Source organism: Stegodyphus dumicola, chromosome X2, assembly GCF_044657685.1.
Source record: "Stegodyphus dumicola isolate Sdum_Otavi_A_Nest chromosome X2, ASM4465768v1".
In the NCBI taxonomy this organism is placed as follows: Eukaryota; Metazoa; Arthropoda; class Arachnida; order Araneae; family Eresidae; genus Stegodyphus; species Stegodyphus dumicola.
This window is the reverse complement of record NC_140781.1, coordinates 153,567,006-153,593,971: the sequence shown is the minus strand read 5'-3', so window position 1 is coordinate 153,593,971 and position 26,966 is coordinate 153,567,006. Positions and strand designations below refer to the sequence as shown.

Genomic DNA, 26,966 nt, shown 5'->3' with positions numbered 1-26,966 from the left:
CGTTCGATTAAAAAAAAACTTATTAAGCTCCTTATTTAATTACACTATACTTAATAAGCTTGTTACGTAATAATACTGTACTTGAAAAGCTTCTTACTTAATAATACTTCAATACTTAATAATTCTATTTTTATAGAAGCCGTAATAAATAAACTTAGTTACGTATTTAAAAAAAAATAATTTGGCTTCATTTTGCGAGAAAATTAACGATCTTTACAAGCTAATGTTTGAAATAAATGGAGCTAGATGACAACAAGTGCGAAATTGTACTTGAAATTAAATTTTCTACATAAATAGCTAAGTTAAATGGGTAGCTATAAATTTGGAGTTCACACTATTAACTGTAGATTCAATTCACATTGTTTCATTTTTCTATGTATTTACCGCATGATTAAAGAAGTAAATATACAGAACAACTCTTAAGAGAAATAAGGAGTTTTACGTTTGTTCATGAAAAATCTGGTTTAAAATCATAGCAAAGTCATTTATCAATTTTATCAAGTTAAATTTTTGCGTACTACAAAAGACCTGATCGGATTAAATTGATTGCTGACTTCATTACAGTGCCAAATTGATTTATGACCTGATTGTAATGCATTAAACTGATTGCTGTCCTCATATAATATGTCATCATATTCATCATCCTTTGTCATCATAATTTTCATCTCCATGTTGAAAACATTGAAGGACGTCTCTCTGTTAAACATTGTAATTACTTTTACGAAGCTTTAATAGTGTTCACCAAAGCAACAATTTTCATAGTGGGACCCCGAGATAAAGCTGCCAGCACCAAACATTCTTAAGATTTTTCAATTTAAAGCCAGCATTTTTCCAAATGAAGCTAGCACCGTTATGCAAACAGGGCTTTTATGTGTTTTACTGATTCATTTAATCAGGGGATGAAATAAATCTACGGCATATATACACAAAATAGCATCACTTGCATAAATTTGCCAACACCGTTGAACAAAACGTGTAATATCATTAAAGCTCCAGCACCACTATGGAAAAGTTTAAATTTGCATATAAGGTTGCACAGTTGTGAAAATGCTCTGTGTTTGAATAATCTCTGTTTTAATAATCTCTATGTCTGAATAATCTCAGAGCTCATATCTTCCACAGTCGTACCGGTTTCTATATGCCAGTCAAAGTAGTCAAGGATGAGAACATCTTCACAGAAAAGATACACCCGTGTATAAAATTAAAAGAATTTGCACATTATATTAAATTTCTGGAAGACTAAAGGACAGATTTTAATTAAATTTGGTATGAATAAGCATTTATAACAGAGAAAGATATAAGTTATTTCTCCCGCCTTCTTAGCATGCCTTCGTGGTGTAGTGGTCAGCACGCTCGACGTGAATTCGGAAGGTCCGTGGTTCGAGTCTCGGCAAGGGCATTGCTCATTTTTCATATCTCCTGCTTCGAAATAACCTAATGTCTCTACAAAGCAATGTACCATTCAAAAATCTTCATCAGTAAAGGTCATAGTACATATTAGACTCTGAATAGGCGCCATAATTAGTATCTTTGTTCAATACTTATCGTAAACATAGACACAGTTTGCAAAAAATAAGCCTGTTAGGAGCTCCTATAATTTAGGTTAAAATAACACGCTGAATATGGCGTGTTATTTTAACCTAAATAATTGGCAAATTCTTAATTTTGACCACGAATGTTGTTTTATATATATTTAAAAGTGATTTTGTTCTCTTATAAATTTTATATCCAACTTAATATTTTAAGTTATTTTAAAGTTTATCTTCTGGAGTTTTGATTAGTTTTTGCAATTTGTATTTTACAACAGATGAAACTTTTAAAAATTTGTTTTGCCTCCCTATTTATTTTATGAAACCAATTTCGAATTTGTAGGTAATGGTATATTTACTATGAAATAAATCAAGTCTGTAAAGTAGAAAAACATTAATTATAAAAATTTGTTAAAATTTTAAAGACTTAAATTTCCGGAGATATAGAAATCAACTATCATTTCTTACTGAAGCTTTAAAAAACTGTTTTGTGAGACCCAGTGCGAAATGGGGATAAATTTGGTGATCAGTTTTTCAGTTTGCTAACAAGGTACTGATACAAAATGTCTTTTACTGCAAAAATGGAAATATTTTCTTAGTCGTAAGCGCTTTTGCTTCCTGTGCTGACATACATTCTATTGTGTCACTCGCAAATAAAATCTGGGAACATAACCATTCTGCTGAAGCATTGGTACAACCATTTAGTATAACCATATAAGCAAGAACTTTTCTCTTCATGTTGCTTTTAAAAATTGATTCTCTCGTGTGTTTAACATCGAACGTATAATACGGCTTTGTGTATTTTTATCACAGGGAAAACAGTTTTTCTTAAAGTACATAATATTACTTTTTAGCGACACTTTTTGAACTCGTTTCAATAAGCTAATTTTGATAACGATATATTAACTAATGCGATAGAATTTTTATACCTTTTTTTATTAAATGTAAATATTACTTAATCGTTTGGTGCATTTTGATAGTTCTGGCTCTTGTTCAGTTTCTGAAAAGGTGAAAAAGACTGAAATTCTAGTAAACATGTAACTACAAAATTATATAAAATGCCTCATATTATTCTAGGTTCACGGCGTAATATTATGAATAGCCAGGTCGACGACTGAGATGAAAATAACAAAAGTGATCTAACTATCTGTATTGGTCTTCGAGATTAGCCTACAGTTATTTGTTTTACCGAGGTAGATTAATAAAAGCTAATAATGATATACGCCTTATACGTAAAAGCGTCTCTTCTGTAATCAGTTAAACCATGTAATTATAAGAGTGTTTTTTATGTCTTTTAATTTAAGTTCATAAATTCATTAGACAGTATACAAACATACAACGTTTCGGCAAAAGGTTTTTTTTCGGCTTATGATTTGATTTGATGATAGAAGTTTGATAAAGTTATACTCACTGACACGGAACATTGGCACAATTCGCTCTCGAAGGGCAAAGCAGTTGTCTCGAGTTGCTATGCTGTAGCCGTAAACATATACTATTCTTATTTATACGCATAATACGTAAATATTCAAAATATTTTATAAAGTATTCTAGAAATTAAAATTTGTGAATGAAGAAGTTTTTATTAATATGTACGGAACAACGTAAGTTTAGTCCACTTTGAATAAACTTTTCTGCCACATTGGAGTCAGTTGTAATGAAATATTGATACCAGTGTCAATGCAAATGATCAATTAATAAAGATGTTTTGTGTAAAATGATTTAGATCATGCGATGTAAAAGAGCTAAATACAATTTCTAAATGCAGATGTTTTATAATGCGAGTGCATTATTTAAAAAATAATAATTTTATTAAATAAGGGACAAGAAATAAATGTCTGTAAAGAAATGGATATTATCATGGGAGAAAGAACGTTTATAGAATTATATTGCTGCTGAAAATGATAGCATAAATTTATTCAACTAACTATTAAACTAAAATTTTAACTGAGCTTGCAGGCTAAAAAAAAAACCTTTCTCAGTTTTATGCAAATTTCAGTTCCTGATTTTAATATTAAATATTATACAGGATAAAATTTGAAAACGTTTTAGCGCAGTGTTAACAGTAAGATGGTATCAGTTTTCATTCTTTTGAATTTTTTAAAGAAGGGATGTTACTTCTGACTAGACATGAGTTTTCCGGCCTTTGTTAAATCTCGTTTTTCGTGTGATTTGTTTGTAGAGAAATTAGGTACTTTTGGAAGCAGGCAAGATGAAAAATGAGCAAACGCCTTCGCCGGAAATCGAACCACGGACCTCTGCAACACCGGCCCAGCGTGCAGAATCACTACACCACGAAGGCACGCTAGGAAGGCAGGAGAAATACCTTACATACCCCCCTTTAAAGGGCGACTGGGGTTTTAAGGGGACCCAATCGCCAAATCCTGGGTGAGGAGAATCATCATCCAACACCCTTTTAGTTCGGGCGTCCCTTTAGAGACATTAGGTATTTTTGGAGCAGGCAAGATGAAAAAAGAGCAAACGCCTTCGCTGGGAATCGAACCAGGGACCTCTGGAATACCGGTCCAGCGTTCTACACGAAGACACGCTAGAAAGGCGGGAGAACTACCTTATATGCTTTCGTTAATTTTTTTCATTTATTTATTTTTTGTTTATTTATTCTAAGAAAAACGTATGTATTGTGTGATATAACCATAATTTAGATTATGTTAATCTTGCTCTTCTTGAGCCTTAGGGTCTCATCTGATTTCGTTTAATGATTTCTGTAAAACGCGGTGTAGATAACATAAAATTTAAACAGTTTCTGGGGAATTCTAGAGTATTTTCAATAAATTCATTATTGGGCATCTCATCTGATTTCGTTTAACGATTTCTGTAAAACGCGGTGTAGATAACATAAAATTTAAACAGTTTCTGGGGAATTCTAGAGTATTTTCAATAAATTCATTATTGGGCATCAAATGCAAGGTCTGCTTTTCTGATGTTAATATATCCTTGGAAAAGTTGTCGATCAGGCTTGTAAAAAACTGCAGTAATAGACAGATCCAAAGATCTTCATATAGTTTACTGGTTTTCACTAAATACGGCTAAAAGTAATTTATGACAAACCATTTTTTTTTTTTTTTTGCAGTATTTCAAATTTATAATGAAATAGAAATCAGTTTACAAAATGTTCCTAGTAAAATTCTTCTTCACAAAGTCAGAATTCCTCGCACTCTGTTTTGTAAAGCTCACCATATGTAGAAATGAATCTAAAGTGGGTTATAATAAATACAATAATTATGATTAAATTGAAAAAAGAAGCAAGAAGAATAAGCATTGAAACCTGGAACCCTCGAAAACGATGCCCCTGCTGACACAATATATAGACATCTGATTATTAGAAATTGACCAATATTACGTAATCATAAAGAGAGATACCAAAGATATTAAAAAAAGATATCGCTTTTAAATTTCCTTCCTTAATGTAATAAAACAGAAGTTTAGTTAAAAGATTTTTTTTCCTTCAAATATTCTGTATTTATCGTTGCATATTTATTTTGCTGTGCATATAATATATATGGTAGCCATATCGTATGAGATTTACCGCTTTTAGTTAGTTATTTGTATTTTAGATGGCGGCATTAAAATTGGTTTTTGTTTTAATCATTTCTTTTGCCATTTTCTCTCCTATTGGCATTAAAAAACTGCATTTTATTTGAACCATCTAAGAAATAACTATGTAACTGAAAGAGACAGACCGTAATTACATGATTACCTATATCTGAATTTATTTTAAAAAATGATATAATTTCGATTACATGGAGTTTAATTTAGCTTCAGAACTAATTCTGTATTATTAGCTTTTGTATTATTAGTTTTGACTTAATTTAGGAACTAATTTGCGTAGCTGCCGTAATTTAACGATTAATTCAAAATAAATGGATGTTGGTGCTGAAATGGCTTTAAAGCTTCATTGTGCTTCAAAATTAACAATGCTAGCAAAACTGCGAATCAATGTTTAATTCTGTAATTCCATCTAGGGAATGACTTGTAGAAGATTTTTTCTTTTTCAGTGAGATTCATTTATCATTCATACATTATTTAACGCGAACGAAGCACGGCTAATGAGTTTGAAGTTTAACTGAACTCATTATAATCCGTTGCTCATGAAACTAAAGCCCGTCTTCAAGAGCTTTGTCCATTGATTAAAGCATTCAATTAGATGCGAATAAAAGCCTCACATGAATGAAATCAGAGTGCAGTGCAACTTAACGAACTCCAATTTTCATTTGATTTTACAACTGTTTTCCTTGCTTAAATTTTAATGCATTACACTTGTACCTCTTTTTAAAATAAAAGAAAGGTTTTAGGTTATATACAATGCCATTCTAAATGCCAATATATACATGGTGAGACCTTACTGGGAACAGATTTCTTGTTTTATTTGAAACTTTAATAAAATTTAAGTTTTCTCTATGGTGCGGTTATAAGGTAGTAGCAGGCAAATACAAATTTGAAATTCACATTCTTTTGTATTCTGTTGTAATATTGGTAAAGTGTTGATTAAAATATTTATTGATAGAAATTTAAATTTCTTTAAATACGATGGTCAATGATTAATCATTGACCATCGTATTAAAGCCAATAATATATATACATAATAACAGTTTTTTTCAATCTTCAGAAAGAAAGGTTTCGTGAATGCTTTTCCACGTAAAGCGTAAGATTTGCAGTTAAGTCCATGCTAATGTATCATTTCTTACGATTACGTGAGCTCTTCCTGTTAAGTAATGATTCATGTGAAAGGTTTCTTTATATTCACAGGCGCTCCGATATTTTAATGTATGCTCAAGTTTTTACAGAAAAAGGCATCTGTATTAAATGAAGTGAAGTTTCATGCTCTATGTTTGAAAGGTGGTGGAATGGTGAAAGCTTGATGTTTCTGTTATTAATTTCAACCATCATTATATATACTGTCTCTTACCTTATATGATTCTTACAAGGATTGAAACAAAAATCTCGTCTAAATATTTGTATGCTTATATTCTCTTAATGTGTAGCATTTCAAGAACGTGAGACTGAAAACGAAAAATCGAATGTATATATTCTCACTTGCAATAGGAAATTAAATTTCAATACTTGTCTCTTACTGTTATTTAAGAAAACCTAAGAAGGTATTTTTTCCATACTTTCCTAATTTTTTTGTAGAGACATTAGGTATTTTGGAAGCAGGAGAGATGGAAAATTAGCAAATGCCTTCGCCGGGAATCAAACCACGGACCTCTGGATACAGGCCCAGCGTGCAGAACCATACACCACGAAGGCACGCTAGGAAGGCGAGAGAAATACCTTATATACTCCCCTTTTAAAGGGCGACTAGGGTTTTAGGGGACCCAATCGCCAAATTCCGGGTGAGGAGAATCATCATCCGTCGCCCTTTTAGTTCGGGTGCCACTGTAGAGACATTAGGTATTTATTGGATAAAGCCGGAGAAATGAAAAATTAGCAAACGCCTTCGCCGGGAATCGAGCGACGAAGGATACTGGCCCAACGTGCAGAACCACTACATCACGAAGGCACGCTAGGAAGGCGGGAGAAATGCCTTATATTCTTACTTGCTAACCAAAGCGGTAAAAGGTGGTGACAAATGTTTGTTGAAATTTGCTAAGAGAGCAATAAAACTTTTTTTATCACGTATGCGGTGAATATTCAAATAAAATCACGTTCGACGGGATGAAACGCATAATAAAAACGCATAATGTAAAACTTGAGAACATATAGATTAAGTTTCGATAAATAAAACTTCGCTTCGTATTTCATGCTGAAATGGATATATAACTACATGTTTTTGTTTTGTTTTAATTATTCTGATCCGTCATAAGTGGTTTTGTGCAATAACTAATATAATTATGCAAGTCGATATTAAAGAAAGAAATAAAAAATTTATTAAATAGCTTATTAATAATTTGCTTTTAATTTTCAGCGTATTAAAAGAAATTTATACGCCATAAAGCACAGCGAGAGATTTTTATTTTAGCTAATCCTAATATGGTATGTGCCCACGTTTCATAAGTGTTTTGCGAAAACGTTTGCACCTATAAAATATGATAACGCAGCAAAGCACAGGAGTTTTAATTTCATTCATTATTTTGAGTGGAGTTTTAATTTCATTTGAAGCTTTATTAGTAGAATAAGTTTTTTTTACTCGGAATATATATGTAATTTACAAATTATAAATTCCCTTCTAAGTGCGTAATTATGAAATAGTATATTCGAAAACAAATGCATTATGAATGAAAGTTTATCCCTGACCACACCATGAATTATCGATAATTTTCTTAATCTTCCAAACCTGCACTATCGCAAGCAAAATATTCACCATTCTTATTGACTACGTGACTGCATTGTTAACTACGCTGAATTTGCCTCTATGTCTGACCATTAAGTGCTAATTTAATTCTAAAGATCGCAAAATAGCGTGCTAAACTGTAGTGAAAACTTCGAAATTTTCGACTAATGATCTGAGTATTCGACATGTTCGAATAAAGAGCAGTCCCCCCTTCGAATGATTTTCCTTTCAAGAAAATAATGAATTTCGATTATAGTTTAACTCTGAAACGAAAAACACTTCGGCGAAATTATAGTCAATTTAACATCACCGAGACAGAAATGCAAAAACAGTATTTCAACAGAGCTATGTGCTGCTGAGCTATGTACTGAAATGAAATTTGATTTAACCCAACCGTAAGCTTTTATGATTTGTTTAGTCTTTATCATCTAAAACAATGCTTAATGGCATTTCCTTTCGTGTATATTACACTGTATCTAATTCACTCAATTTTACTCCACTCTTTTCTTTCTTTCTTTCTTTTTTTTTTTTTTTTTTTTTTTTTTTTTGTGATATGAGCATTAAACATTTCTAACAGTTAATATACTGTGTTTTCAATTAACAGTTTAACTATATTTGACATTTGTTCTTTATTGCGTGATTACTATCTGAGTGTTTCTTGTTTATATACAAGAACGGAAAATTAATAAAAGTTTAAATTAAATACTGGATATGCAAAAATGAGAGAAAGAATGGAGTACACAAGTAGGACAGAAATGGAGTTTTTATGATGTATGGCTATTTCTACTTCATTATTTTACACAATGATGCTATTAAGAATGATGCTTTGTGCACTCTTACGTCTCTGAAAATTAATGGAAGGCAAGGTGAAACTGTAAGGTATATTTCATACAACACGTTATTTTTATATTAATTCTTTCCTATAAATTCTATTTCTTCTGCCAGCCTTCACCAGAATAAAAATTAAGTGGATTTTATATAGAGAATGACTGCATCAATGATTATCGATTAACACCAAATGTCTAACTTTGAAGTGAGCTTTAAACAGTTTCTATAGCTGAAAATATTTTAGTAAGGAATAAAAAATATTTCTCTGCTTACAATTAAATTCTACATAAATAAGCATTATTCCACAATAACTGAATTTAGGAAAACGTTGAACGTATACATTTTGCACTCTGCTTGATTTTTCTGTACTTCAGCAGTTATTTCATTAATATTTTTACATAAAAGTTAAATATTAGAGGGAAAAGATGAAATGGACGTATCTGATGAACATCTAAAATTGTTATGAAATAGAGAATTTAGTCTTAGTAAGAAATATATTATTAACAAAACCGGCAAACAAACCCTTTATGACCATTGGGTTTCGCCGTGTTCTCAATGTGTAACATAAAAAAGACCCAGTTCCCCTCACAAGTCCTCCACGAAGGCACCCCTCTTCTTAAGCAGATAGCCTTTGCCACTTTGCCATATTCATTAACCTAAGATTTCTGTGTAATCATTACTTTATAGTACTATAAAATAGTAAGTCACTTTAAGGAACAAACTACATTATACGTTTCACATTTTACTGGATTCCTCTAAATCTGAAAAAAGTTCCTTTAAAACTCTAAATGTTTTTAGCCGATTAAAGTTAAAAGAGAAAAAAAAAAGATTTTCATTGAGAATGTCTAATGCAACACTAAAACGAAACTGTTATAAAACTAAAAATAGAGTATTAAACACTTTATGTTACAAAATGGTCCTTGTAGATAAATATTTTGCATTTTCATTTGTTTGCTAATCAACCGAAAACGATCGTAAAGCTATATTTAGAGTTCATCCTAAAAGTTTTAATATTAAATCTAATTCGGGTTTAATAATTATAAAAATCCATAAATTACAGCCCAAGAAAGTATGAGAAACTAAGGTTCCTTTATTTTAATATACCAGTTATTTTATGTTTTGGATCTTTACTCTCATTTCTCCTTTCCGTTTTTCCCGCCAGAAGCCAAATTTAGTCCACATATATTGAAAGTAAGGTTTTTTAGATTATAAGACAAAGCGTGTCCTGCTTTTTTGAGGCCACTTTACTAGGCTGCTTGATAAGATAAGATACGCAGTCTTCGGCCTTGTGTTATAATTGCCGACAGCTGATATCCATGCTTGTTAAGCTTTGATCCAACTTCGCGTTAAATTGCTTTGTATAGCCTTTTGTGGCTAGAACGCTTACTAAAGAAAAAAATATTTATTATAGTTAAAATTTTCTGCTTCCTTCCCGAAAGCAAAGAGAGAGAGAATTTTTATTCTTAAGCAAATAAAATAATCTCAAACTTAATTCTCCTTCTTTTCCTAACTGCATTTCGGATTAAGCTCATTGCATTATTTTACTTGAAGCCTCTCTGGAGTTGTCAAAACTCATAGTTATTTTCAACATCTGTTGCTACATGAAAAATGTAGTAACATTTTTACTTTTTTAACATTTTTCTAGCTAAACAACTTTTTTATTTTGCATATTATCTTATTAAAATAACTTGTACGGTCTTCTAAAATATCAAATGTAAACCTTCACGCACGTTTCCTCAAACCTTGTGCCTTTTAAATTTCTATGTCAGAATTTTACTATGAACTTAAAATTAAAAAAGTTTAACTGGTTTTCCGTTGAAATTTCGAAAAAAAAAAATTACAATCTGTTCACTGAAACTGGATTATCAATAACATAATTAATGATACTAGTTGCACACTTTATTTTACCACATCTAAAAGTTGTCATTTTGATAGTTTTTTAGTTATGTATTGAATGTGGGTAGTATATCTTTTTTTTATACGGAAAAGTTTGCAACGGTCGTACTGTTATCCTAGGAAATATGTTTAGGCACTGTAATCAATTCTCAGGTTAGTGGCACTTCTAAAACGTTCATTGTTATTTTTCAGCACTTACTACTTTACTCTTTGACTAGAACTTTAACTATCAACTCCTTCTTAATTTTCTTTGAATATTTAAAACAGATTATTTTGTTTCTTTCTCTGTCAATTTACAGAAATCATGCTGTAAATATTATATATTTTATTAATTCAATTGTTTTCATAGAACTTTCCTAATTTATTACTGCTGACTTGAAGTTTACAAATTTTAGGGAACATGTACCTAATTTGAAATAGTTGCAAAAAATAGTTATTGAATTGCTTCATAACTTATTATAGATTAATTATCTAACATCTAATTGCATGCATTACGGAGAAGTTAACGACAGCTTTGATATTCGATAGGAAGCAAAGCATAATATTTTCTCATTAAACTTGAGTTGATATATTAAGCTTTGACTGTGGAGTATTAAAATTTGCAGCCATTTAAAGAAACATATTGAAAAGGGTTTAATAGACTTCTATCTTAAATTTAGTGGAAAATCGTCGTCCATTTTCCAAATAGGGAATACGACGGCATGCTTTTCGTATCGATTTTGAATTCGCTGCAACATTCGTGCTTTGCTTACATGTCCTCTCAGTCTGTGAAGTGAAAGTATATATAAAGCTGAGTTTTTGTGATCTTGAAGTATTTTTGAATAGAGCTTCCAGATCTCAAAGGAGTTTCTGATGAAAGGAATGTATAATTCTATCAATTTATAAAGATGTATGTTATTTTAGTAAATGGTCAATGCTTGCATATTTTCTTCCCTCCAAAAGTATATCTTTTTCCTGGATTATGAAATCAGTGGGGAGGGATGCTATCGTGGAGTAGTTAGTAATTAAATAGTCAAATCAAGTTTGAAATTCTGTATTTTTTCTGTAAATCTCATTAAAAAGAGAAAAATTGTAATATTCTATATACCTTAGCGATTTTAATTGTCTTGCGATGTTTCTTTTTCCTTTGAAGTACACCATCGTATTTTTATACGATAAAGCTTCATTTTTACTATGTTTTACCGCTTTCTATTATCGTTTATTACAGAGGCGTTTTTGCCTTCGATGCTTTACTTCCTTCTTCTTCCATCGCTATGTCTCTATCATTAATGATTAAAAGTTAATGTCCTATCAAGCAAGAGAGGGAATTTATACGAATGTAGCAATTAGTGCGGCATTTCTATTCTTCGCACAAAATAATTCACAAATTATTTAAATTAGGAAATGGTTCGTGGGCGGTATTTGTGCAATGACATAAAACTTAAGCCGAGTTTCATATTATTCTTTAAATTTTGGAAATTTTCTTATTATAAGATTAGACTGTGAAAAATCACAAATGCTAATTATCCATGGCTAATAGCAGATATTACCTAGCGTTTTCAAAAACATACGAAACTGGTATAGGTAACATATGCTTCTCTGTGGCCTACAGAAACTTTTTTGTGTGTTTTAATTATTGCCGGAAGTGGAATTAATAATAACATTTCCAGCTTTTCTAGAAATACTGAATAGAAACGCTTCAGCTAAAAGCAAGCATTTTTTTTAATAAGTTATTCTTATTTTTAAAATCCTAATTCGTGGAGCTTAAATAACAACACCATAAGGTTAAAACCTGTGCACACTATGCAGTACAACATTATTTGTATACAGGTTTTACATGTATACTGTAAATAACTTGTAAAGTTTTGTGAAATTCCTGTATATTTAACTCTTCAACAATATTATATCGGGTGGCCTAACATAATCGAACCCAAAGCAAATGAAGTCTGTTATGTCAAGTTCGGCTTATTTTTGGGCCATCCGGTATATTATATAGCTTGATAAACATCTTGCTTTACTATAACTCGAAGTAGGAACTAATCTGTAACAGTTTTTCTTGCTCAGTTACTTTAAATCACCTTTGGCATTTCCTGAAGAGTAGGAACTTTTCCGTTGATCAAGCAGTTGCCAATGCGAACTTTAGGTGGTGCAGCAGTCTAAATAATAGCGCACACTCTTTCGGAAAGAAACGTTTTTCCCAGCTTTTTGTCTGGTCTAAGAGAAAAAGTCAGAGGAAATGATGTAAAATATCAGGAACTGAAACAGTTATTGCTGTACATGGTCTGTAGGAAATTCATAATGTAAATCGGATGAATTCAGCATAGCAGTCAGAGAAACATTTAAAGAGATTTTTTTCGGTATACAATGTGGCTTAGAGAAAGCAGAATGTGGACACACAATCTGAATCTCAGGTTGACGGATTCGATTTTTTTTCCAACTAACAAAATTTTTATTTTCTATTTCATTTATCTCAAAAGGTTAAATACTTGCTTAAGATTTTGCGAAAGCAAACCAGATAATATATGACATCTCTATATAACCAATTCGATCCTAGTTTAAAAAAATCTTAATAAAGACTGGAGGTCAGATCCATCGGTGAGGAAACCACCTCGGCTAATTATATCAACCAGGAAGCTTTCGTGATTAATTATGATTTGTTCATTCTAATGGCTGTGTTTTATTTCTGAAATAAAAGTTACAGAAGAGTTACCAAAAATAGTATAAAATAAATATGAAATATATGTAAAATAATGAAATAAAGTAGACGTAGAAATTCTAAGAAATAAAACTTCAAATTAAAAATTATAAAAGGAAAGATATAAAATGCCGTAAAATGATATCAAAGATAGCAAAACTACTTTTTAATATGACTTTACTTTTCATATTACTTGCCTTTTTAATATCATTTTCATTTCTTTTGATGCAAACACCGCTTTGCGCTTTTTATTTATTTGCTTTTTGTATTTATACAAGATTAAATGTAACTTCAAATTTTGTAGGAATTATAAGATTAGATAACAAAACGCTCAGTTTAATGAGTATGTTTGTTGATTAAATATTAGATTTCTTTTCATTTATAACTCTATTGGACTCGGCAATTTTTCTATGTTTGCAGTTTGCTTTTTTAAAATTTATCTTTTTGGGAAACACATTGTAATACTGAAATAAGGTGAAAATAGTTATTGCACTTCATTCGTACGAACTCTCGGAGTTTACCATAATGTGGAATTTTACCTGATATTAAGCTTAAAATGACAGCCATACTGAATCACTTTTACCTACAGATTCTCCAACGATCGAGATGGAGAAATACGATTCAGAAACAAATTTTTGTACTAAAATTGTAATATTTTTCCTTTAAAATTGTTTAATACAATTAAAAGTACTTGTTTAGTATTAAACTTTAAAATATTTTAAATAATAAGTAGAATAATCTGAAAAACTATTCCCCAAAATAGAATTTCACATTTACTTTCTTCCGTTTGGACATATGAAGTCATTTCTCTCAGTATAATTGATTTTGAACATGTTAGTACTAATATAATAATAATAATAATAATAATAATAATAATAATAATATATAGTAATACTAGAGAAATTACTACTAGAAAAATTTACTAGAAAAAGACTATATTATCCTAGAAAGTGAAAAAAACTCTTGTAACGGAAAAAAGTTAACAACCGCAGTTTCTTAGCTATTAAAAAAAAGTAAAAGTCAATCTTATGTTTGATGTAATTTAAAAAATAATCATTAATTAAAAAACCAGAATTTAAGTGTAGATTAATTATCCACAGTTTAATGTTCCAGTTAGACTCATAAGAGGGTAATTAGCTAAAACATTTAACAAGAATGATTAAAGAGTTCTGAATGCACTTTTCGTCCTTGTTGATTATTTGAATGAACAAATTTAAAATAATATACAAACATGTTTTACAAAAAAAAAAAAAAAAAAAAACTTATACACTTAAAATTCTAACTGTATGTTCTTTTCATTTTTAATGGCGACGTTCTCTTATTTGAAAGTACGTGGAATTAAATCCACAGCCCCGTAGTCAAGTTGTTTTTCCCGCCTTTTCTACACGTACAGTTTTAGAATGTTCTGGAAATATTTAAAGCGAACTGGATTGGCTGTCGAGGCTGACGTCATTTCTTGGAAGCTCCGCCTTTCCAGAGGCTATAAAAGGACTCGCAAAGGAATATCGGGGGCTTTTTCTTAAATGTCACGATGCAGTAAACTTCATACAAAAAGTTATTAGTAATTCTTTTTATTTACTCTGGATATCTGATTTTGTAACTCCCATTTGTCTTGAATAATAATAAATGGATCCTGTTTTTTAAACTTATCGTCTGATAATTTAAGCTACGACTACATTTATGATTCTTCAACAATCTATTTATTTTTGACAAAAGCTGATACATCACATATATATAAGACTTACTGATATTTGGGAGATTGTAATTTGGTAGTTGTTTGTGAAGAGACGAGAAACTTATCCACTCTACTTAATTTTATTTTATAATGAAAAGTATATGAAAACAGCAGCGGTATATTGAGAGAAATTTAGAACATCAAAATTTAGCTAATTCTGCTCTAAAGCCTATTTGTGATCAAAATATACGCAACTCAGTAGCTCAGTAAAATCTTGATGCTCGCATAGGTATAAAAATAAGTTAATTAATTATTACCCCAATATTTCATTAATTACTAGATTACTATTTAGATAAACAGTTAATTAGTTGAAAGAAGGTTAATTAATTAAAGCAGCGTTGGTTAAAAGTAAAAAAATATGTATAAATATTAAAATTTTATAAAAAATGTTTCAAAAATTAAATGAATTACACATCAAAAGAACACTAAAGTAATATCTCATCCGCTGATAAATTTGTCAACAACACTGCTTTTTATCTCTGTGTTTAGAAAGTAACAAGAAAGAATTTTTGCAGAAAGGGAAAAAGGAAAATTAAAAAAAAAAAAAAAAACCTAGCATTATTACGCTGTTAACGCAAACGTCGAAAACAAAATGATGATACGATCTATACTCGATAAAGACGAGCAGATGACTGTGTGACAGAAATCCTTTTTTTCAGGTTTCATCAAACACTTTTAAGTGCTAAAAGTGCATTGTATGCTGCAAGTAATGGCACAATACTTGGGATTTCTCTTAATAAAAATTTAAGCATAAATTTGAAACATAACTGTTAAGAAGTAGATGAAAATAAGTGCGAAAAACTAGTAACTATAGAGTCGACATAAAACCTTTTTCTGCGTCAACGAGAGACATGCATACGTACGTATCTCTTCCTACACGAATTTATATGCATAATTTATACCATCATGTACAAGTGATGATGTACGCATGAGGATATGAATCACTACACAATGGTGTAATATATCTATGTATTTAAAAGTTATGTTTTACAAGGCTACTTAAACATTGAAGCTCTATGAAAATTTTTATATGTCTCTTCTATTGAATATCTGATAAATATGTATATTACTCTAAATCTGGAATTAAATATTACTTTGTTTTCATTAAAACATCTTAACTAGGATTTAGTTAAACTATTACAAAGCTAGTGACGTTTCCTTATCTATACCTACATCCTATTTTTCTGTGCTATTGCATGATAGGTTGCTTCGACGACGTAAAGGTACTTAAGTCATCCCTGCAAGCCTTTGTAATACAAAATGCTTAGTGTATTCGACAAATGGATATTCGCCAAAAACATATCGATCAGCATATTCAAGAAGCGAAAGAATAAACAGCGCCTGAACTAGTCTTCTCCTCAAAAACGCCAGTTTGGGCTATTTAGGTATTCAAGACTAAATTATTTTTACGCTGTTCTAAAAGAATTGATAAAGAATTACATAACTTATTTAAACTAATTGATGAAAAGCGTTTCTGAACATATGACTTTTTATTTCTTATTCCTTTGTCAATTTTGTGGAAAGATCTCGGATAGAGTTTTATTTTTCGCTTTAGTATCTTTCACAATGCTTCTTGATGCAATCTTTCTAAAAAAAGTGTTTTATCTTGTAACGTCAAGCAGTCTTGACAACCAGTAACAAGCACAAATTTTTCTCATTCTTTTCGGACGCAATTCTAGTTCCGAGTAGAGCATACAGGTGGGTTGCTATGGTAACCGAGCATCCCATTGCTCTCGAGCCTCATCTATGGCGGAAGAAGCACTTCGTCCGATATATCTTCCCTTTCTCTGTTATCTCCGACATCATTTGTTTAACTTGTTATGAGGTATTATTTGACAGCATTGCATGACACCTGACCTTTTGAATATCGGTCTCCTCCTAGCTTTCAATAAATTAATTTCTCGCTCTCGCCTCACCCTCGAGCGAATAAAACTTTTCTCAGAAAATGTCTTTTAAAAAAGCTAATTAAGTAAAATTAACGATCTGCCGAACGCCATCGTGGGTTCAGAAATTACACAGTTTTTTACTAAGTGTTATCCAAGGTGTTAGGGGAAGATGAAATATTCCAAGCATTTCATTAATGATTAAAATCTTAGAGGATTCTAATACGCGAATTCGGACGTGTTTATTTTGTGTTTGATTTATGTAGAAAGCAAGTGCAGTATAAAGGACACATGTGTTATGAATCGAAAATTTTCCTTCATTACTCTTCTTTTGTTGCATCTGATTGTTTTGAAAATTTTAACAGATTCACAAATCTGCATATAAATTTGAAAATCCGGTATCTACATATACATACATACATATATCTGTATCTATATTTATATATATTTATATATGTATCTATATATATGTGTGTGAGATATAATAAAATACGACAGCTACGCTAAAAATGATTGGCAACCTATGTTCTCCCACTAAATCAGGGGTTCTCAAGCGGTGGTACGCAAGACAAAAACAGGTGGTAGGCAAAGAAGCAAAGTATTTTTAACTATTAAATTCAAAAATTAAAAACCCAACATTCTCATTGAGTTTTTTCTGTAACACTCGTAAATTTATGCGATCTGAGCTTTATTCAAAAGTGGTGGTGGTCGTAGTTCTTTGTACTGGTGGTACTTAAGGTTTTCATTTTTTGTTTAGATTGTACCCGTTAGTCAAAAGATTGAGAACCGCTGCACTAAATTCATCTGTTCTCCCAAATTCGAGATCTTTCCAAGTTACATAGCGCTACTTGAAAAAAAGGAACAAAAACCTAAAATTAACCAATCACAGTTTAGCTGTACTTATGCACCTACTTAGTATAAATACTTCTTCGCAAGCAACTACGCCATTCCTTTTTCTAACTTTTGCCACGGAAAAATCTCTACACTGTTATTCCCTCCTTTGTTCTTTGTCTAAGATGACATAACGTGTATATAAAAATTATTGTAATTGCTTATGATCAAAAAGGTATATTGTCTATAAAGAAATGATTTTGATATGCCTAAAAATAAAGATGGTGATTCGCCGAAATTAGTTTTGTCAACTTCTTCGTCCTGCCTTTTCCACGCAACCATTGCGACTATTGGAAGTTTAAAGTACCGGTGTTTTCTCCGTATTAAAATATCATATCATCTCTCTCTCTATATATATATATATGTGTGTGTGTGTAAGAAAGATAAAAAGATATCTAAATATAAATTATAATTTAAATTACCATTAGCCTCCCTAATACTTAATTTTTAATTGTTTATTTCCCTTCTCTATTCTAAAAATATTAATATTTTTCTGCTCTTCATCATTTTTAGACTAATCCATGTAATATGACTTTTACATAACGCTGGTGATGTAAATGGAAATAAAATTGAAATCCATGTAATATGAATTTTACATAACGCTGGTGATGTAAATGGAAATAAAATTGAAATCCATGTAATATGACTTTTACATAACGCTGGTGATGTAAATGGAAATAAAATTGAAATCCATGTAATATGACTTTTACATAACGCTGGTGATGTAAATGGAAATAAAATTGAAATCCATGTAATATGACTTTTACATAACGCTGGTGATGTAAATGGAAATAAAATTGAAATCCATGTAATATGACTTTTATATAACGCTGGAGAAGTAAATGGAAATAAAATTCAAACAGCCAATAATAATTTTACTGGTTTATTAATTACCCAATCAAACGCATTGAAAACAGAAACTAACTCATTCCGAATTAAGATTTCATCCTGAAACACAATTATGTAACTTGATTTCTGCATTTTGGTCTAGCTGCTAACTTGCTGCTACTCTTTTTACCGCTAAGCTATTCAAAATGTAAATGTTCTTTAAAAGGCAAGAATTAAAGTGTCAAGTTGTTTGCGACCGCAAGCTGTTTTTTGAAATAAAGATAAATATTTAATCCGCGTTGGTTGCCAAGCTGCTCTTCATTAGAGATCAGTAAGAAGCTGCTCTGCATTACGGATCAACATCTACGGAGTGCGACATAATCTGCATCTACGCTATCAGGGTTTCTACTGCATTAAAACAGCTAAGTTTGCTTTCATTTTATATAATATATACAGAGAGAGATCTATAAATATATATTTAAACACATATATATATATATATATATATACAACATAGAAAAAAAACTGAGAAATATATTAAAGTTAGTCTCGCAGTATGCTGCGAAATTAATTAATAAATCAAAAAATAATAATTAAATCCAAATTTTAATCATGAAATGTGGGCAAGATTTTAGCAGGAAATACACATGTTAAAATTAAAACAAATGTAGAGACATTAGGTATTTTGGAAGCAGGAAAAATGAAAAATGAGCAACAGCCTTCGCTGGGAATTGAACCGCGGACCTCTGCCGCCGTGATGTGTGCAGGCCACCACATCACGGCGGCATGCCAAGAAGGCGGGAGAAATACCTTATACAAAAACAAACATTTTGAAAACTGAAATAAAGAAATTCAATAAAATCAATAAAACTGATATAAAATATGAAAAATTGTTGAAAATTTATTGGTCTTTTTCAAGGAGCAGCCGAAGAATTTTGAACAGAGCCACGTTTCTGAATTATATGTAGATGATTGTTATGAACAGAAATATTTCAAAAATTAAAAAAATGATTAATTAATTCAAGAAGAAAAAGACAATTAATAAAACTGAAGGGAAATGCCAATTAAGATTCCTTAATTAAAATTAAATTATTTTAAAAGTGAAACATTTTTTAGAATTTTTTTTAATCTAATTAATCATCAAGATAAAATCTACTCCGACATGACCCTAAAATAAAAGTTATAAACGTTTTAAAAGGATAATAAAAAGAATCCTCCAGTAAAAAACAAGGAAAAATCAAAAGCAACCCGTTAAAATAATTAATTAAATTCTGAATTAAGAAACCTGAAAATCACTGGGGAAATCGGAAGTATATATATTTAGCAGTTTATATATATAAGACAATAAAAGGATAAACTACCATTAAATTAAGAGCAACGTGCTAAAGAAATATTAATTACGTTTTGAACAAAAGAAAAAGCGGAACTTCTAAAAAACGTTTTAAATCAAAAGCAAGTATATATATATATATATATAATGTTGTATGAACTTAAATCCATTTAGTGCGAATACAAGTTATTATTACTTGCGCAATTGCTGCAAAGTTAGTTAATAATAATTTATTTCCTAAACCGTATTGATTAATTGATTATATTATCTCCTAAGTTTAATTAAAGTAGAATTATTTTAAAAGTGTGCATCCATACTGGTAAGTTATATTTTGAAAGATGTTTTGAAGTAATTTGAAAGCAAAATGTTAATAATGTTTTAACGGGGACTGGAGTTAAATCATCACGAAGAATAATATTACAATTGTAAAAGTAAAAATTAAAACATGTAATTATTGTCATTGATCGGAAATTAGTTGACTTTTCAAGGGGAACAAACCAACTCCCGTTCAATGATCAATAATTGATAGAAATACGTAAATATGAAAGTGTTTCGTCTTTACTCGAGTTATAAATTAAAGCCAAACCGGCAATTCTAGTCAGGCCAAATATTTCCGCGAATAGTTGTTACTCAAAGAACTGATTCTCATGAAGCATTTTAGTCAATTCAATTTGGAGTAAAAATCAATTACTGTAGAGAAATCTTGTAAAACTCGAGTAATCGTCCCCGACACTATCATCTTTATGTATTTGAGTACTATATTATTTGTAGAAATTAAACATTGGAAATTGTCATTATGAAATCGAAATCAAAGTAAAGTTGAAATAAACATAGAAGATTATAAAAAAGATAAATAATGCAAACTTTGCAAAAATAAATCAAAGAGAACATAAAAATAATATAAAAATAATATAAAAATAAAATAGAAAATAATATAAATAAGATCAGTGAATGTACATGAAGATATAAAGGCCAGAAAGGTATTAAGTAACTTACATTCTTTCTAGTGGGGGAGTTGGCAGTGTGTTCTCTTCGTGTCTGACTCAGAAGTGTAGGGTGTCCGAAAATTCTTAGCGGCAGTAGGGGCTTTGAATTATATCAGTCGGCAAGACTTGGGTGAAGAAATTTATGGTAGTGGGTGGGACTTGGAATTCTTGAGGGATGTATTTTGTGGAGTTCTTATCTGAGAGAGACCGTCTGTTAAGATTTTTTTAAAAATACTAGTGAATGGAAATTAATTAATTTCTGGCTAATTGTCGTGTCGCAATGATTAAGAATTTAAGAAAGGAAAAAGGCATTTTCGCTATCCAAGAGCTAGTAGACAGTCTAAAGGCAGGAAATAGGCCCATTTTTTTAGTAACAGTATAGTAACAGTATATGTCTGAAGACAATTAGCTTTTTACAATATATACAATTGAGTAATTACACTATATACAAATCTTTCAACTGACAGTCATCCAACTTATACCGCCTTCTCAGGTTTAGGAATAAATTATCATATCCCTATCAGTTAAATGATTTAGAGTGAGTATTTAACGCCTGCTCTTTTAAGGCAATGGTTGATAAATTGAAAGGGAATTAGATTATTTTTGAGAATTTTGATAAGGATCAAAATTTCGCGTTGTAAATCTATTGTATCTGTGCATATAGTTTTAATTCGTTGTATTTGATTAATTATAGTATTGTTAATTACTTTTTTGGATATGTTGGAGTTCCAATTTATTAATTTGTTAGTATTGAAATTGAAGTTTCTTGTTTTGTCAAAAAGTAAAATTTTTTTGTAGTTAATGATTTGAAGATCTAGAAAGTCTATGCTATTTTGTGAATTATTAGTTTTATTAAGTTTAAGACAATTCGGATAAATGTCGGAGTTTTCAATTTTACCAAAATTATTAATTGTAATAAGGTCATCAATAAATCTGTAGGTGTGTTTGTAGTAATTTAACTCTTGTGGTTGTAGATTTTTTTGGAAGTTAAATTCTTTGACAAATAAAAAGATATTACAGATCGAGGTGCTGGAATGTAAGCCCATTGGCAATCCTCTGACTTGTTTAAAAAGTTGATTTTGAAACTTGATGTAGTTATGAAAAAGTGTGCATTTTAGGTAGGTTTTCCATTTGTCAAGAGTCATGATATTGAGTATATTAGGGAAAAGTTTTGGTAGATCAAGTAGACTGGTATAGATTTCTTCTAGAGGAAGTGAGGTATATAAGTTTTCAAAATCATAGCAGTTAATGTTTTGGATGTTAATGGTATGAATGGTATTAATGACAGGAGTGTTATTATGAATGATCCAGCAATAGTTATGATTAGTGTTACAATCATTGAAAATAAATTTACAGATTTTATTAAGTTGAATTGAAAAATAATAGTCTATATTTTTCTTGTAATTATTAGTTCCATTAGCTATAAATCTAAATTTTAATGGTGTTTTATGGAATTTGGGAATCGCATAAAGATTAGTAAATCTGTTGTAGTTTGCATTGAAAGTAATATTGAGTTTCTTATGAAAAGTTTTAATCCTGTTTATTATAGATGTTTCTGTAAGGTTGGCTGATTGATAAGTAGTTGCGTTGAGAAGTTCTTTATGAATAATCTCAGTGTAGAATTGTTTTCATATAATGCTAAAGTTATTAGTTGCTTTATCTATTTTTGTAATAGTAAAAAGCTGTTTTAATTTACTAATATCAGATGTAAGTTGCGACCAGTTCAGTGTACTTTTAAATTTGAGGTGACTGATTTCTGTGGATATGCGTTGAAGAATTTTAGCTTTCCATTTTAAGAAGGTATCTATGGGAAAATTCAGTTGATAGCTTGCTTTAACTATAAATTCGTTGATGTTGTTTTCGAAAGTCTTGTAACAGTAATTTGTAGTCATGTTTCTGACTGGTCTAAATTTTGTACCATAACTCATTAGTGTTTTTAGTTGATGGTTTTGTATGATATTCAGGTTGCCAGTAATTATGTGCTGGTGATGAGAATCTACGTAATTGCTGTAAATTGGTGTCTTACAATGTCATTCTGCAGTTTCATCTATTTCATGGTGGTTAGTAAGCAAGTTGCTTAAGGTCCTTTGATATTTAAATGCAATCATTGGTATAGTGTCAACTGCGGGGAAGTAATCTTTACAATCTCTGATGATTCTTGAGAAATGAATATTGTCAAACTGCGGATGCAGAAAATTGGAGATAATATAATAATAAATAGGAGATAATATAATCAATTAATCAATACGGTTTAGGAAATAAATTATTATATATATATATATATATATATATAATAAATTGCATTAGTTTCTGCAAAGCAAAGTATGAGATCATTCTACATTTTTATCGCATCAAAGCGCGGCACAGGGCTAAAACGGCCGTCTTTTTCTTTCTTTAAGCGTTGAAAGGATGGCTCTGTATGTTGAATTAACGCAATGGGAAAACATGTGTGGCAGGTGCTTTACCTAAAAAAGGATCTTCGACAATCGTAATCGCTAAAAAAATTGGCTGCTAGCAAACGAGAGTTTTGAGAACTATTAAATTGGAGCGTGAAACTTGGTGATGTTGAGAGAATGGCAGGGTCAGACCGGGAAAGGGTGACCACAAAATCTGACGATCGATAATTAAAACGGATGTTTCTCCGTAATAATCATGCAAGTGCTGCTGAATGAAAAGTCGAATTTAAGAAAGATCGCGCTGTTCATTTAAGCGCACGAACTGTTTAATAATGCCTTGCGGAATGCGATTTGCATGTGTATCGCCACAAGGAAAACCCTTTACTTGCAAAATAAAAAATGATGCAGAAACGACTTCTTTCATTAGGCAAAAGAGGTTTTATGGGGAAAAGCTCAGATTCAGTTATATTTTTTAATGAATCTAAATTCAACCTACATGGATCGGATGGTAAGCTGAATGTTTGGAGACGTGAAAGTGAAGCTTTATCATTCAAATTGTATATTGTCTACTGTGAAGTTTCCAGCTAGCTAAATGATTTAGTGACTTATATCCAGCAAAGTGGCTCGACGCCAGAAATTTATTACTGGGATTACGAATGCATTAGATTATACCCACGTCTTCGAGGCGTGTTTAAAGCCAGTTATTGGGAATCATGTAAAAGATGTTGGGAATTGCATTTTCATCCAAACCTAATTCGGTACCCTGTCATACAACAAAAGTGGTAGGCAAGATCTAATTTATCCAAGCGTGATTTTGTTGCCCCATTTACCGGTTTTAATCTTCACAGCATAACGGATATTACAAAAGAAAATTTCCTCCTATTTCCTATATTTAGGTGCAGACCTATCTGACCTAATCTGGTATTAGTTTTGGACTGGCCTGAGAATAGTACTGATCTGAATCCCACTGAAGATTGTTGCCATATATAATGGGTATCAAAATTGCTGGTAAGAAGCTTGCTATTTAGGTTAAATTGCTAGATAGCATTATTAGAGCTTGGATCCATAAAATTGACCAGGATTACATTCAAAAGTTGATATCTTCTATGCCGAACCACAACAAGGCTGTCATCAGAGTTCGTGGAGAATTTATTAAATATTTTGAGTAATCCTTATGCGTGTGTACACATCTAAATGTATGTAATACGATTGCAATTATGTAGATTTACATTAACTATAAAATATGTATATCAATTACTTTGTTTCGTGTTTTGTGAAACATTGAATTTTTCACTCTTGTGCATTTTTCTGAGTATTTAAGAGTAAATAATTTATTAATCCTAACAAAACTTGACTAAAATTAATCCTACAACTTTATTTTATTGCAACATTATATTGTAAACTTTTCCATAATCAACTAAACTAACCAACTCTCTGGATGTATACTTCAATGATTCTTCTACGATCTGATCGCAGAAAGTGCGACTGAGGTTGGCTCAGCCAAAGCATTTAAATTTGTCCAGCTGCGGTGTCCGCTTAAAAACCACGTGTCTTAGAAGTAACATAGAAATGTACAAGATATTAGATGATATTTTTTGCAAGTTTTGTCTCTGTTCTTTGGGTTATGAGTGTACAGCCCTTTCTGAGCCGATTTCCTGATGCTTTTAGAGAGTAAGAAATAGATGAAAGACCCTTTCCTCACAGATCACAACTGTCCTTACAGTTTCATAAATAAACAACCCTTTGGAACAGCACATGCATTTTGGCTGCAAATGCACCATCCGTGGAAGTATGTATTTTAAAATCCAAATATTAATTTTTCCTAATATTAAAAATGACAAAAGACGAATGCCATTTGACTCAATTTTAAAGAAGGCAGAAACAATGGAAGAAAAACAAAACAAACATGATCGTAACGGAACATACAGAATGCAGTTTCTCCATAGCATCATTAAAAAAGTATTTCGAAAGTAATAACGCAAGAATAAAGTTGCTCACGAGATCGTATTGGTACCTGAAGAGGTGGCACAAATGAGACTAAACTATAAGAAAAACAGAGCCACCACTGTAAACGGGTTGGGAATTCCAGATCTTATTCAGATCTGTTGTCATATTAATCCTTAAATTTCGAACGAGATATCCGCCATTTGTGATGGCCCAATGATCTCAAACATAGCTGTCATTTAAAGCGTCTTCTCATTTTTTTAAAATTTCAAATTCATTAAAATGCCTTCGATGAAAAAAGTTCCACTATTCGCTATATGGTTAAAAGTTCGTGCTTACTGTAGTTTTAAGTCTAGATCAAAATTATCAGTGTTCAAATTGTTTAATGTCATTAACACTGGTAAGTTTGATCTCGATTGATTTCGGACGAAGCAAGCTGATAACTTAACATGATGTAATTTTTCTCTGTGTCTTAAACGCAAGCTAGTTTATCACATGCCTCATGAAACCGTGTTCGGAAACGGTCGTTCTAATAGGTATAGTATTTAGCGGCGCCAAATGCAATGCCGATCGGCTCGTGTTCGAATTAGGTTGAAGACATAGGTGCTTGTAAATGTATATCATTTGTGTGCATGGGAGAACTTAATATATTGGCGTGCCTAAAGTCCTCTCGAGTAGTTTAACCGTTTGCACTTTGCGTAATTTCTAATGTAATCTTTCAGAAACTCCTAGTCATTTTACCATAAGCTACCAGCTACTCCAGGAGTGATGGTGAGTCCGAGGTTTTATTTTCCTCCCATTCTAAAGTAAGGAATACGTAAACGAAAGCACGATTGGAAGAAGCTCGGTCGCCAGATTGATTATAATAAACATTATGCCAAAATATCTTCCTATATGGATAATAAACAAAGTTAATTCTAGATCCCGCCACGTCACAACAGCGGAGTTGCTACCTTATACTACAATTGTGACACTGCAGAGACAACGGAATTATCAACTTATCTTACAACGTCGCTGCCGCAGCCACAACGGAATTATCAAATTATTTTTCAATGCCGCTGCAGCTGCGACTGTGAAGTGCGAAGTTTTAATGGGGGGGAAGAAGACTCTCGTTTGACTGTTTTTCTGCTTACTTCAGTTATGTTACTTGGTTCAGATCCCATTGTTCAATATATTTTCTTATTGTATATTTTATTTTATTCTGTTTTATTTTAATCTGCTTATATGTTCATTCATTGTTACTTGCTAAGTTGTTTTGTATCTTAGAATAGTATTATGTCTTGACCTGTGAACGTATAAGTTGCGTTAATATAAGTTGTATAGTACTGTTGTGTAATATACGTTGTATATCGTGTAAGTACTGTTGTGTAATATAAGTTGCACAGTGTGTAAGTACTGTTGTTTAATGTTTGTTGTATACCCGTGTAATGAACGTTGTTGGACATAACCACAGGCAATTGTTAGGTCTACCTGATCTGCCGTTTTGGCTCTTGTCCGAAGTTTTGTATTTAGGAAAATCTACTGCTGGTGGCGAATGCACTCAGATGCTGACAAGCTGCCTTGCTAATGAAGTAAACTGGGTATTCAAGGTAAAAATGGGGGTGTAACTAAAACGTTAGTATGGCGGAACTATACCTGTACTACATATATTGAAATTCTGAACTGCACAGTTAGTACAGCGAACTATACCTATACTGCCAATGGAGAAATTCTAATGTCTTCCCTTACCTTGCTTATATTGCTAATTACTTTGCTTA

The 26,966-nt window shown here is 31.2% G+C and overlaps 1 protein-coding gene and 1 long non-coding RNA gene across 2 annotated transcripts in view; one reads left to right on the top strand and one right to left on the bottom strand.

The window, feature by feature from the left end:
- Positions 1-26,966, top strand: part of LOC118187019 (bcl-2-related ovarian killer protein-like) — a 69,101-nt gene that overhangs the window by 16,331 nt on the left and 25,804 nt on the right. The window lies entirely within an intron of this gene.
- LOC146992950 (uncharacterized) overlaps positions 12,894-26,966 on the bottom strand; it is a 28,230-nt gene continuing 14,157 nt past the window's right edge. The window contains exon 3 of the long non-coding RNA XR_015039269.1: positions 12,894-13,204. This is a non-coding gene — a long non-coding RNA (uncharacterized LOC146992950). The remainder of the gene's footprint in view (positions 13,205-26,966) is intronic.